The 14,923-nt window shown below is 32.7% G+C and overlaps 1 protein-coding gene across 5 annotated transcripts in view; it reads left to right on the top strand.

Annotated features, from left to right (window-relative positions):
- The window catches only part of LOC119641817, a 184,006-nt gene that overhangs the window by 43,507 nt on the left and 125,576 nt on the right, over nucleotides 1-14,923 (top strand). For all 5 annotated transcript variants that reach the window (XR_005247894.1, XM_038040680.1, XM_038040678.1 and 2 more), the window contains exon 4: nucleotides 9,608-9,675. The gene's annotated coding sequence lies outside the window, so the exon portion shown is untranslated. The remainder of the gene's footprint in view (nucleotides 1-9,607; nucleotides 9,676-14,923) is intronic.

Raw genomic sequence — 14,923 nt, forward strand, 5'->3', positions numbered from 1 at the left:
GAATATCATTTTAAAGAACAAAGTGCGATGAGATTCAAAATCCATTTGAAGAGCACATAAATAAATCCATTAAATTCCGTATAACTTATCAAGCCTTACATATTTTATATATTCTGAAACCATTATAACTGACTGACATAATTAATTTTCAAGTTTAATTATTCTGCCAACATCCTTACGGTCTTATCTACATCATTATTCAGGTAATTATGCAAGCGAAAAGGGAAAATTTATTTTTTAAAATTTCTTTCTTGACTTATTTGCTCTATTTTTGTTTTTCTTTTGGTTTTTTTTTTTTTTTTTGTTTTTTGTTAATAAATTTTGTGATAAAACAATACTTGAAAATGAATTGTCGTTAACATATTTCCATCGTCAACTTTATTATTCACATCATCATTTTCATCATTATAGTCATCGTCATTCATCACATCATCGCTATGCTCATTATAATCAGCATTATCGTCTCAGTGCTGATACTGAATGATCCTTATGTACACATGAAGAAGGCTTGAATAAAACATAAATTTTTCAATTTTACTGCAACGTGGTTGTCATTGTTGCTTTTACTTCATTTTCGCCTGCAACTAAAGGTAAATTTGCACATGAGAACTTTCGTATATATGACCTATAAAAGCATGTAAATGTATACATAGATATATATATATATATATACATATGTATATAGGTATGTATGACCGACAATTGTCGCATAAGAAAAATTTAAAATGCTTCTCAACCATGTTCGTGCTGACTTGAATCTTTTATTTTTCGGCTTATTAGCTGTGACATGCACATGTAAGCATGTGTGAAAACATTAGCAAGGCCCACTATGGGCAGAGTGATTGATATCCATGCATCCATATGCAAGTTTTTTTTTTGTTTTTCAATTTTAGGATGCATTAGTAGCTGCTACGAAGACAATCAATGCGGAATTTCAAATTTGTTGATAACACATCGAATATCTCGTGTCGTTTCTCTACATTCATCACAGAGTTCATATATGTACATATGAGGATGCTTATGGTGAAATACCTTTCAGAAATCTGATGAAACACATTTTTCCCCGATAAGTATGAATAGCAAAATCGATTTAACTATGGCTATTTTCTGAACACACGTCCATTTCCCCATAACTATGCTCTGGAGATATATTCCGAAAATTCGGACAAGTTTGAAAAACTGCTTATCGTGAACCTCGGTCGTAATTATCAGGATTTCTAGCATTTATATAAAGCCTTTCATTTTCATAAATAGGTCGTCATCTGCAGTTCAGATATGATTTTGCAAAGACACTAAAAAAGCTGTGCTACTTTATTTCATTTAAATATCGTATACATGTATGTGCACAATAATTCTCCCCGTATAAGCAGAAGTTATTAATTGTTTTAAGCGTAAAAATGTCAAGAAAATTTTAAAGGCAGATTTTCTATTATCCCTAAATATAAATTCTAGGACTAAAATCGCAAAGCACTAGCATCTAAGGCTATTGGATTTATTAAAAATCCTGCCACACTTGACATTTGAACCCACGACCGTTGAGTTGTTAGTCGAGACCTTTTGCCTTTTCGGTTACTCATTCGGATGGTAAATTCGCTAAAGAGCCTTAAAAGCGTGAATTGTGATGTTAAATAATGAGGTTATATCAACTGACACCGAAAAGTGCCCTAATTTGATGTTCATGATGAAAACTAGGAGTGTCTGAAAAATTCTTGTCTCCGTACCGAAATTTCGAAAGCCAATCTGAACATAATGCATTTATGTTTTTATTTTTGCTAAGCAACGACGTGCCGAAAACGAAGTGGTCCTCGATCACCTTTCGTTTTTAAAATGTAATTAAATTTTTCTTATAGGACACAATTTTCTCTTTGTTCAAAAGTTGGCTTCAGTTTCGGGTTTTGTTTAATGTGCGGCATTTCTTTGGCGTATATTTATTTGAATATCAATCAGTGGATAAGGAGAAGTCAATCGGGGTTCCTCTCTTGATTCTCTCACGAATGCCAAGTTTGGAATTGAAATTAAACAATACAGTTTCAAATTTATCAGATGTACCAGCATACGTTATTCTTTAGAACTTCGTAGGTTACAAACGGATTGAAAATATTAGTGCGCTCCCAGTGTATGTCAGATGCAGATACAGATTTAAAGCAAAAAAAAATTTTAAATGCTGATATACTGATATACGTATGTAGTCTTACTGTCTGAGTTGTATGACCTTATTTACATATACATACACGTAAATGCATAGTGATACAGGCCAGTATTGCAACAACATTTGCATATATTTGTACGACGCATAGTTAGTAAGGTATTCTCTAAAACTTATAACCTTAGACTTGAGATGAAGGCGACGTTCCGTTCCTTTTTAACGTATTCTTCTTTATCTACATAACGCATAGGAAAAAAAGTATTGTCAAAGAGCTCTTTCAGGTTAAAAGATTGTTAGAGTACTTGTTTGCTTTTGTCATTCCACACAGTTACACAGTTTTCGATAACATATGTTAGAAATGTTAAAGAAAATTTAAACAACTTTGAAATTTCCTACATAAGTTAAGTTCTCTCGGTTTTAAAGGCATAAAAAAACTTTCTTTAATTAAATCTTTTGCAAATAAATGTCTTGTTCTTCACTCTATTCAATCGAATGGTTTGTCTTCGATGTCTTTTAATATTTATTATAAATTCTTTTGTTTGGAAGTAAATAATTCAACGAACATTGGACTTAATTAGCATCAGAATAAACCATCATCTAGCTCTAGCTTATAAGCTCAGCACGATATCATTCCATTTCAATTTCAATGACTCGACTTTTCCATCAATTGGGTAAGATGTTGTCTCCTAAGAATTGGCGAAAAATTTCAACGAGTATCGTTTCACAGCCGATCCGGGGAAGACCATAATCAAAGATGTTGATAATCGTTCAAAAATTGTAGAGTAGTTCGGCGACAATGTTTCGTCACATGAAATAGATGCCTAGAAGGACTTTACATAAGCAAAGGTGAGCCAACACTTAGAACCTCGCCTACGGTCATACGACATGTGGCCAAAATGAATTGAAAAAATCTCTACGACAACGCGGAAGTAAGAGCAACAGAGGTTGTAGGGGCGGGCGTATTTAAGCCAAGATTGAGAGAAGCAGGCGAAACAAAAATATAAGCAGGTTGAGCAAAACCTTTGTACAATTGTACAAGTTGCGTGGAGTAAATGCTCGTTTTTCATGCCAACTCGGTATGAAATACGTCAAGCTTGGAAAAATCTCTATTCTATTGCTCATTCTTAAAGATCGGACTTAATGTACTGCATTTTAGGGGAGTAAAAAGGACAGCTTTTTTCCAGCAAGAAGATTGGACAAAATCTTTGCACAATGAGAAGGAGATTATCGAACTGAAAAGATATGACTGACACGTCAAGCAATTGAAAATGTCACTTTTGCAGCATTCTTCAAAATAAGTAATATATTGCTTTTATTGCGAAAAATAAAAATTGTATTTTCCACTTATCATTCAATCAGATAGTTGTTGTCCTGGTAAATTTTAACGGTTCATTAACCAATTAACTGGCCTTGAGAGCCAAACGTCATTCATAAATTGCTCTAGAGTGAAAATACTATATAAAAAATTATTGGCTTACTAAGATGCGATATATTTAAGCGACAAATTCCGAAGAACAAGTGTGCATTACAAAGCTATGTAAACAACAGCAGTGGCGTTGCGAATGTTCCGCTATTTCCTTGATTAGGAATTTTCTCAACCTTCTCCGATGTCTTAAGAAAAATATAGGCAAACGGAAAATGATGAAAATAAAGCAATCATTATAACCGACAAAAATCGATTATCACGTTCTCTGTATCTCTTCGATCAATACCACCCTTAATTTATTTTCCTGACGAATTACTAAAAATTATACTTTCTTCGCATGTAAAGCCACACTTCATCGAAGCGCAGAAACATATTTCAAAAATTCCATAAAGTATATCAGTTCTTGGGCAATTTCAAATTTGTTTCCATCTGTGCGTCTGCCCAACATTCCTCCGTTAGGGAATATGAAGGCATCGCCTACAAATTTGCAAAAAAAAATTGAAAGTAAACTTTCAAAGGACACGTTTTTACGATAAAAAAGTTTATTTTGAAAATGGAAAGAAATCATTTAGTTTTTTTTTTATGTCGAATATAATTTTCTTACTTGTTTTTTTTTTGAAAAATTTGGACAAATATGGTTTTTTATATAGCGATTTTTTTTCAACATGAAGCATCATATGGGAAATGTTCGGACAAGTGACCCGATGCAATATGTTATTAAACGCGTTTCTGACCAAATTATGTCATCGTATTTAATCAAAATATTGCAAAAATTGCGACTCGAAAATTGAGTACAAAAGTACGTAAGCAGACACTAATAGGACAGATGGACAGACTAGTTTGAATTTATTCAAGATATGACTACGAACCGATTAGCATAACAAAATGTGATCTATCTTAAATTGTCCTGGATGCCGCACACATTCGCACATACTTAATACGCTTCTAAACACAAGTATAAGGTATAAGGTATTTATAAACTCGACGTGTATATATGTTTATATATATTTTGTTTGTAGCTTATTGGCGAGTATTACAATTTGAATGACAAGATTAATATATCCCTAATATATCAAACTGATAATGTTAATAAACGTATTCAAATGCACCCAAGCATGCAACATGCAGCGAGCAATTGAATAAATTACAAAGTATCTAAAGTCGTAATACTGACATCAACCTGGAAATAAAAAAAGTACAAAACAAAAAAAGAAAAGAGAAAAATGTAAAATAAAAAAAGAAAAAATGCTTACGATTACTCTCCACGTAATATATATGTATATGTAAATAAATATTGTCAACTTTACATGCCGCATATGCTTACTTGACTGCTTTCTCATTTCCCTCTGACACTATATCTGCTTGCATTATATATGCACATTATGAATGTAATATAAAACTGTTCCATGGTATGTAATATATGCAGATTAAAATTCCCAAGGAGTGTGTGCAGATCTTGTAAGCCGCCAGCTTGGTATGTAGATATCAGAGACTTTTACTTAAGTTCATGTATATTTATAGTTTATATAAATATTTTTTTAAATTATTTCAGACACCACTTTTTCCCATTGTTGGCATTTTTCTTATCAATCATCGCAATTTTTCCATCAATTTTTTTTTTTAGCAAATTTTATTCGAAATTATAAAAAAATTGCAGTTAACGATTAGTCTCCAGATTTATAATTACATTTTCTAATCGCATCAAGCTGGACCCTTTGTTCACCTAACTGATGTGTCTTCAGGTATTCTGTTCAACTGTGTTAACTTAAGGACAAGCACACTTCAAAATGGATTGGATACCAACACTTGTACGACCACTTCTCCCATAACTTTTTTTTTGTCAAGTGATGAACGGTGTTTGAAGTTCAACCTTGTCCATCCATATAACATTTTAAGTTATTTCATATAAATTTTTATTAAATTATAGCAAGCGCGACACTTTAGTGGTTTATAAAGAAGAACAACTACAGTGAAAAGTTTAAACAACTTTATGTCAAGTCAATGAAAACGTTCTTAGCGTTTTTCCCCACAATTCAAATACCAGTTTGTCTTATTTTGATTTCATGTCATTTTTCATTTATTCGTTTATTAAGTGTGTACAAAGCCATAGGCCCATTACTTACTTACATAAGTACATTTCATGTGCAAAAAGAAACTACAACCAGGTACAAGGTACAAGTCAGCTAAATGGCTGCCAGTGTAGTTATCTTGTTCGAAAGCAATTTTCTTAAATAAAATATTTGGAATTGGGAGCGATAACCTTTCGCATTCTTTCTGGTGCAATCATCATCATCATGATTATTACAATATCGTGCTGCTATTGCATAACTGTAAACCAATCTAATGGCAACGCCAAACGCAACATCGATTTTCCTTGACCTGTTCTTATATTCAATTTAGTTTTCTTATATAAATTTCACATACTTACAAAAACTAAACGATTAAATCTGTTACGCAATTAATTGAAAGCATTCGAAACGATCATTGGCCGGCCTCTCGTTTAGAGAGAGAGAGAGAGAAAAAATTATGGGCAACAACTACTATTACAAATAATTAATACATAAGCTATTACATAAAACTAACAATTAATTTTATTAAATCAATGAAATTTGGTTTTAATTTCATTAACAACATCATACTTATCAATGCTTCAATTAAGGCTCATTGCAGGCATTTACCTAAACAACCTCTTGATGCGTTTTCTCAATAGCCTTCATTTAATCATTCACGACCTTACCTTGACTGCTTTAGTTATCATTGACCACTGGCACACATATGTGTGTACAAAAAGGAATATTCGTATTAAAATGTTCGTAATTGAATTTAGAATATTTATCGCTTTGCATTACATGCTTTCAATTAATGTAAACAATTTAATTGAATTGAAAATTCCTTAAAACATATCTTAATGGAATCATTTGGAAATATCATTGCATCGTAATTGTTGGCAAAACGCATAAACAAAAATATAAAAGAGAAAATTAAACGTCAACGGTACACCTTGAGTTGATTAAAGCAAATATTAAGGTATTTACATAAGTAACAAAATCTAACTATAAATTTTTATTTCGCTTTCCTTTTTGCGAATTGCAATCAAAAAAAATTTACGTAACAAAGAGTGAAGAATAAGAAACGACTAAAAGAAATAAAACATACTATATTTAGTTGAGTTAAAACGAATTACGTATACGCCACCGGCATGAGTTGCAAACAGAGATAATTTTCTTTATCATAATTTTGAATTTTTCCTTTTCGTTCGTAGAGCAGAAGCAATTATAGATACGTTCTGAGTTCGCATTATAAAGTTTCTATAAATTCTGGGTAAATATGTAAGCAGTTCAGACTTTTAAGTTAGCTTACGGGATTTCCAAATTGAAATTTTCTATAAAATTCAGTAAGTACTTTAAGATACACTATCTCTTATAAATAAAGGCTGGCAATAAGGGATAACTAAATGTTCACTTCACCTCTTATTCCTTTCCCTGCACTAGTTCTTAATTTCTTATAAAGTTTTGAATAAGAAAAAAGAAAGTTTTTCTGACAACATTCTTACATTGTGCAAATATCTATATATATCTGAAAAGGTAGTCAGTGGTTTCTGCCAGCAATTCAGTGCTATTCGTATGAATTTCTCCCAAATATTCTGGAAAAATTTCAAATATCGGTATTGTTTATAAAACCTTGAAAGTCTTCGAAAAAGTTTTGGCAATAATTTACATTCCTTTGCATATATGCTTAGTAATGGATTGTGGATCCATTTTTATCAATGGTGTCGTAGAAGAATTCACTTTTACTTGCTTTGGTCAAACATTTTTCAAAATTTTAAAAGGACTTTTCCAATGAGCTTTTAAAATTGAGAAATAGTTTATCTCTTTTGGATCTCTCTGCTACTGAAACACCTAATGTATCTATAAAGAGTTTACTTCTGTTCGTATGTTGTGTGATCGCCGATGTTTCAAATTCACATTTCAATTCCTTCCAGCCAAGTTAGAATGACGAAATATTATACAGCAAATTTTATCGAAAAATTTTGAAAATTTCCCTTCTTATCCATATAATGAATGAACTTTCAAAATAATTCGTTATGTGGGAAATAGTCGAAAAAGTGGACTGATCTGAATCATTTTCAGTGGGACTCGTCCTTCAAATATCTCAAAAGTTGCGGCTTGAAATCATTTTCTGAATCAAGCGATAATATATTGCATCACAAATAATACAAGGTTTAGTATGTTTGTGCGTGCGTAACACCCAGAAGACTTGACGGCCCATTCGGCGTAGAGAAGTGTAAGGTATTTGACGGTTGTCTGTGTACCACTATAGATTTTGTACTTTGTCTTTATATTATTTTTTGTGTAACTAATAATCAGCGATGATTTAGTAGAAAATAGTGATATAAGTTAGATAAGTAGATAAATCTATGCTGCACAAATGCTTGCTTTCGATAACAGTCAATTTGGAAACAATGTCGATATAATTAGTGAAAATTCTCGGTAATGTAATGTCGTATCATATAGTTCATCGATTCATACTTATATAAGATAAGCTTAGGCAGAAATAGTCGTCATTGTTAATAGGCATGATCATGACGAGTAATTCGTATTATGTCGTTGCAACAGAACGTTTATTTGTTTCCTGCAATTATTACGAGATCTGATTGTATGCTTGATATATACGTTGCATATTTCCGTTGAATTTCTATAGCATCCATATCTTCATTAATTATTTTAGGCCATGAAAAGAATGAAATCATTCCACGATAGTATTTAACGATATAAGAATAAGCGCTTAACCAGTTTTTCAATGTATCACTAATTAGTGCGAGCAGTTTGCACCGACAACGGAACGGATAGCGAATAAGAAAAGCAAATAACACAACTGAAAAATAAACAAGCAAACAAGCTATGCGTAATATTCGAGTACATTTTACACAGAAATTTTTACCTTTACTTTGCTTTGCCTACCTACGTAGGTGCTCATACAAATAACGTTAACGCGACCTTATGCGATGCACTTAGATTTAAATACTCTTACGTGTGTGCATCTTGTAAATGCAAATAAAATTTATAATTTATGCATTGCATGTATGTATGTATGTACGTTATATATATATATATATATATATATCTTTTGAGTGCAAGATTTTGTCGCAAGTTTTCGTTCTATCATTTTATCGTTCTCTTCCCTTCGTGAACACTTAACTAATTGAGTCTGATGAAAATTTCCTTTATAGAGTATAATCACACCTCGACATTCTTGCAAAGCTTTACCCTTATCTTTGCATCATTGCTGGCGTTATTCTTTGAACTTGCAACAAATTAACATAGCAAATAACGATAGTATATATACGTGTATATATTTGCATATAGGGATACATTTACCTTTTTTATAAAACTATACTACATTACTAGCAACAACTGTTTCGTGTTTAACGCTTAACATATAACACATAGGGTTTGTAAATCGTTCTTATTATTTATAACCAAATCATGAAATTTTAACGAAATTTATTTTCTCTAAATACGTTCATAAGATTCATTATCCTATTAACATAAACACACACACACACACACACACACACACACACACACACATACATACACAGGCACAGACCCAGGCACACGTACAAACTTATACATTTAAAAGTAAACGCTTACCTATATTTCTTGCTCTGTAAGCATTTCTTTAATAAGCCACTAAACAAACACTTTGCATTATCATCGGTTTTTATACGTTTAAGGTGAATATGAAAGACTAGAGTTACAAACATACTAACTAACTTACGCATGTCTCTAGAGAAACGTTTCCCTATGTAAGAGTAAATGTCTGTATAATTGTAAATACATTTATTATTACCTTCACTCTTTGAATATATTTTGCATCAATACTCTTACACTTTGAAAATCTACTTAGTGAACATTTAAACGAGATGCAAAAGAGTGAATTAGCAAAACTCCTTAACTAAATATTTATTCAGTTATTTATCATACTGATGAGTGTTTACTAAAATTGTATTTTTATTTTAACTACCGTTACAGCATTTATTTGCCTCCCATGACTAGGACTAGGACGTGTTGTAACCAAATGCTTTAATGCAGACGATATGGTGAGTATTTTTATATAATATTTAATTATTATTATGCAATAAATAAAAATGAGAATTAAACGGCGTACAAATCATTTTCACATAGTATGAACGAGCTTATATATTGAGCTTATATATCGCTTTAGTCCCTATGTCGGCCTATGTCTATGCATTGAATTCACAATTACATCCTCTAATCAATTACTTGAAAAAGCAAATTGGATTTTAAATTTCTTCTTTTCATCGATCCCGCGGTTAGCGAGTAGTCTCGAACTCATATATGTACAAGTAAAGAAAAAAGTTTTTAACATTTTTTCATCAAATTCGTCTTAATGAACTTTATTATTAAGCATTTATTTAATGCTGTTTTGATCGATAAACTTTTATCATTTTGCTTTTGGAAAGGTTAGGCAGGGCGGTTGTGCGATGAACATTTTCCAACCCATTTAAAAAATATGTGGGCCGCTATTCTCTTAGAAATTGTACTAATAACATGCATGACTACTAGCCCATGGCTCTGGATATTAATATTACAAGAAACATCACTCCGGACGATTTCAAGGACCGAAAGAGTCAATCCATCCAGGCTTTCTAACAATAGTCACTAAAGCTTGTAGATTGTAAATGCTGCGAATATTCGCATACATACCCACAATTTTCAAAATATCTATCTTTGAATAAACGTTATGAGGCATAGAGTTTTTAATAAAAAGCCGATAGCCTTAGATGCTAGTGCTTTTAAGAGTTTAGTCTTAGAATTTATTTCTCTGGCGAAATTAATAATAATAATAATAATATGAGGCATAATTCAAAGCACGTCTGCAATTTCCTGTTGTTACGGAAAGTGAAGATCCGAACGCATCTCTTGAGCTCCAAAACATAGACCCTATGACATTTAAAAAATGTATGGACCTTACTTGAAAACCCTATACGTCTTAGGTGTTCATCGTATTGTGATAATAGAGAGAATTATGAAATAGAGATTTATTGTGTTATTATCCCTCATTCATCAAGAAGAGTTTGCCATCTGTCCTGCAAAATTTCCATCCACCTCTAAAAAAAACGCAAGGTGCCTCCTTGAAAAGCTGGATAAATAATTGTTATGGCCTTTCAAGCCATTTCCTCGGCCGCTTATGTTATCAGTTCGTTCTTCATCTCCCGTAACAATTTCACCCGGATATGCCGTATAAGAATAGAGTGATGAATATTCTTGTTCTTGTTTGTGATAATTGATCCCACATACATATTTGTTGCCCAATATAGCTTTTCAATTTCCTGTAGGTGTCTAGCTGACCATACGGATCAAACGCTTCTCGATAGTTCTTGTATACTTAATTTTGAAACAGCTTCCACTAGAGATTTTAGGGTGTCATTATCAAATTCAATTGGTCGCCCACTACGAGATATGAGCAGCAGCGAATCTTCCCAACCAACCAGCTGACACTTCCTGATCTTCAATACATTCTCCTTAATATCGAAAATTTTTTTCCGCATATACATGCAATGATAAATATGATACTCGGAAGGTATGGACGCCGCCATTTTATTACAGAGAGTAGTACAGAGAAGTTTAGAGCAAACTTATACTTTCTTTGGTGTATGCTACATAGGCTGCTTTACCGTACACTGTAAAGAAATAGGCGTTACCTCTTCACCGATTGGTAACTAAAGCTCAAGACAAAGCATACTCTTGGCAAATAACTGATAACTTACGGATTTCACTAATATGTCCGATGTAAAAGCTATATCAAGTTTTTCTAATATATATATATATATATAAGGAATGAATCATTCAACATTCATCAACAATGACATACACGTCGCTGATCAGCTTAAATAGCGCAATATGTTTAACTACATTCTACATGAAAACATATTGAATTCAAGATGGCGATCGTAATTATAACATTTTAAGCTTAATTCTGAGCTTGTGCTCGCCCCGTTTATCAATTAAGAGATTTTGTGGCTTTTCATACAATTAGCAAATATCTAAAAAGTAAATATTTATTAATTAGTGTGGCTAACGTTATAATCTTTGCACTATGTTAGTGAGGGTGCTCTCTAACTTTGTTATGCTTAGTTTGAGACCTAATTAAACCGACTCGTAGAATACTTTACTAGGTAATCTGCTAACAAAATTATAAATTTCCTAGACTCTAAAAAGCCACGATTTTCATTATCTTGGATGACCTATTTAGGGCGATAGTTGCTGAGGTAATGGGTAAGGGCATCTTGGTTTGGTTACCGGATATTCTGTACAAGGCACTATAGCGTTCTCATATTCTCCCCAAGTGCCTAATCGTGCTATTGGGTTTTACCGCGATCTACCTGAAAAAGACGTTCCTGGTTTCCCTCATATTCATATATTTAAGCGTACGCGTGCATAGTTTCAACGATAATCTTTCTTTAACAAGGGAGGATGAGCAGTCTTCTCTCTAGCACCCTTCGGCTGAACTAGATTAATAACAATCATATCGCCATACTATGGTAATATTTTGCGCAAAATGGATCCTGAACATTCGTAAATGCAGTTCCACTCTCATTCATATGCGATGTAGTTCGTTCATTTATTTTTCACTACATAATACGCATTAAATTGCATCTAGATTTAAAATATGCTGAATCCTGTGTGTCCTAAGGCAAATCTTTAGTTTTTTTTTTTTGTTTTTTTTCCTCCATTCTGTACATTCATGTGCAAAGCAAAAACTAGAGAATGCAAAAAAAAAAGTACACAATAAAAAGCTCCTATTTTTCCACCAAAAAAAAAAAAAACAAGCAAAAAACAGAAACCAGTAAATGGATTCAAAACATTAAAGCGCCTGCCTGCACACAAGAAATACGGCGAACTGCATATTTAGCCCGGCAACTATGAAACTAGGCTAAATGTTGAAAAAAAGAAACCAAAAAAAAATTAAATACAGTTTGGCAATTTAATGCTATTTTCTCTGTAAACATATGTATGTGTGTGTGCATGCATAAAAACGTGAACCTATGTGTATTTAAAGCATAAAAAAAAATGAGAGATTTTTCAGCAGCCAAAATGAGAGTAAGCTTGCACAGACCAGAACTCTTGGATAGGGCGACTAATGATGATGATGTTATTTTTGTCACTTTCACGTATTTTTGCCGTAAATAAAATAAAAATAAAAGAAATCGCAAACAAAAAAAAAAAATAAAAAAAAAAAAGTACGTAACATAGAATAAATTGCCAACATTTTTTGGCTTAAATTTGTTAACAGTTTCGTTTATAGCATGATTTTTGTTATTGTTTTTGTTGGTTGCAAAATTTTTGCATTAAACAAAAGTGGAACCAAGACGAGTGACAGGCAAATGTAATTTAGTACTTCAGAGCAATCATTTACACATACTTGTGCAAACAGACTCCGTAAACTCACTCCACGCATCCACATCGTCGTCCTTATGCAAAGAGACTCTTACGTCTTTTACCAACACATTATGCATGACAGTTACGCACACATACACATCTGATTGCATTGATATCATGTATATATATATATATATATATGTATATATATGTTTGTGTGTAAAATGAAAAGTAAGTTCATAACAAAAAACAATGTCATAGAAAACATGCACGAAAACAAAAAATCATCATTTGAATAGTAATACATTTGTATGCATGTAAACAAAGTTGGCAAGCTTATTATTAGTTAAACTTAGTTACTCGACATACACTGACGAGTGAAAATATTCCTCAAGGATGCAAGATTCCGGTAGCTTTTATTAAATTTAATACTTAAGTAAGGAAGTATTTTGTGCAGATCAGTTGCGTCCTTAAAAGAAATGCAGAAATTTTCTAATATTTCTTAAAGTTTCTTTCCGACATAATTGTTGAGATTTTTATCTCAATAAACAAAGAAAGAAAATTATTGTGGTCATGCATGTCAATTAACTAATCCGTCATATATCTTCGCCAGTATCTCTATTGATAATACTATGCATGATTTTTTTATTATTTTACGACGAACCGTTCGGAGAATGTTCTCTATTTCTGTAACGCGGTGAGGATTGGAAAGAAATGAGGAACAGAGAAAGAGGTAGGAAAAGGGCCGCAGCCTGGTGGTTGCTGGGCACAATCGGCAAGTGTTATACCTTTACCGATTAAGCACACACCATAACGATATTATTGGTATGCTGAATAAATTCGTGCTATTTGCGAACGCAAAGAGCAAGAGTGTAGTGTAGATTGGCAAAAAAGTGCGAGTTCTCAAGTAACAATATCAGTCATCTTAGTGAAGCGCAAATAACATAGTTTGAGCGCAGCTTTGAGTAGATCAAGACTTTGCGGGAAGAGTGTGTGCTTCGCCTGTATTTCAAGGATAGCGCTGCAGTTTGCTGCCCACTGTTATGCCAACAACAATAAACATCGACTATAAAGACGAATAACCATAACCCAATTATAAGGCTACATAAGTTAAGTGTAGTGCCTTAAAAGTTGGATCAGTCAACTGCGAGGCTACCATTAAGAAGCTCAATTAAAAGCAATTTATGCGGTTGCGGTGTAAAACGTGCGGGATATGACAAAAATCGCAATCGAGATATCATGATTTTGTTCAGCAAAACTAAGCCAGGAAACGTTAGCAACGGCACGATTAAAATGTGCTGCATTCACTAGATATGGCTCCTTCTCACTAACACCGGTTCCAACTAATGACTGATTGTCTAGTCGAGTCAGACCTCTATTCTTAAGGCGGTACCCAAAAAATGAAGTCTTTTATAGATAATCTCAACAAGTGCAATGTCCTCTCCATAAGGAATTCATATTCTGCCTGAAAGATGGGACATGTGATAAATATAGCGACAAATAATATGTTAAATAATTTATCTCGCGTAATATTTTTATAAAAAGTTATTTTTTTGCAGAAATTTGGAGAGATTTATACATCTTCATAATAAAGCCTGGCAAGGAATCTTTTATGGTTTACTACTATTGTTATCTGATTAGCTTCCTTACCAAATCTTCGTCTAAATTAAATTAAAAAATCAATGTTTTTTAAATCCAATTTCTCCAATTAACGGCAGTAAACAGTATAAAAAAATCACTCACTTACCTAGAAAGGAATTTAGTCAATTTCCTTGTAACATACCACATAATACCACTCGTTCTAGATATGTCTCCTCGGGTTCGAAACAATTGACGGTGACAGTTGGAACCTAAAGTATATTCTTTTTCTAGAGGCATAATTAACTCAAATGTATGCTAAAAAAAATTATTTTACAATCACTGGCATAGCATGGCATGTAGATG

This window comes from Glossina fuscipes, unplaced genomic scaffold (genome assembly GCF_014805625.2).
Source record: "Glossina fuscipes isolate IAEA_lab_2018 unplaced genomic scaffold, Yale_Gfus_2 180, whole genome shotgun sequence".
NCBI classification, from domain to species: Eukaryota; Metazoa; Arthropoda; class Insecta; order Diptera; family Glossinidae; genus Glossina; species Glossina fuscipes.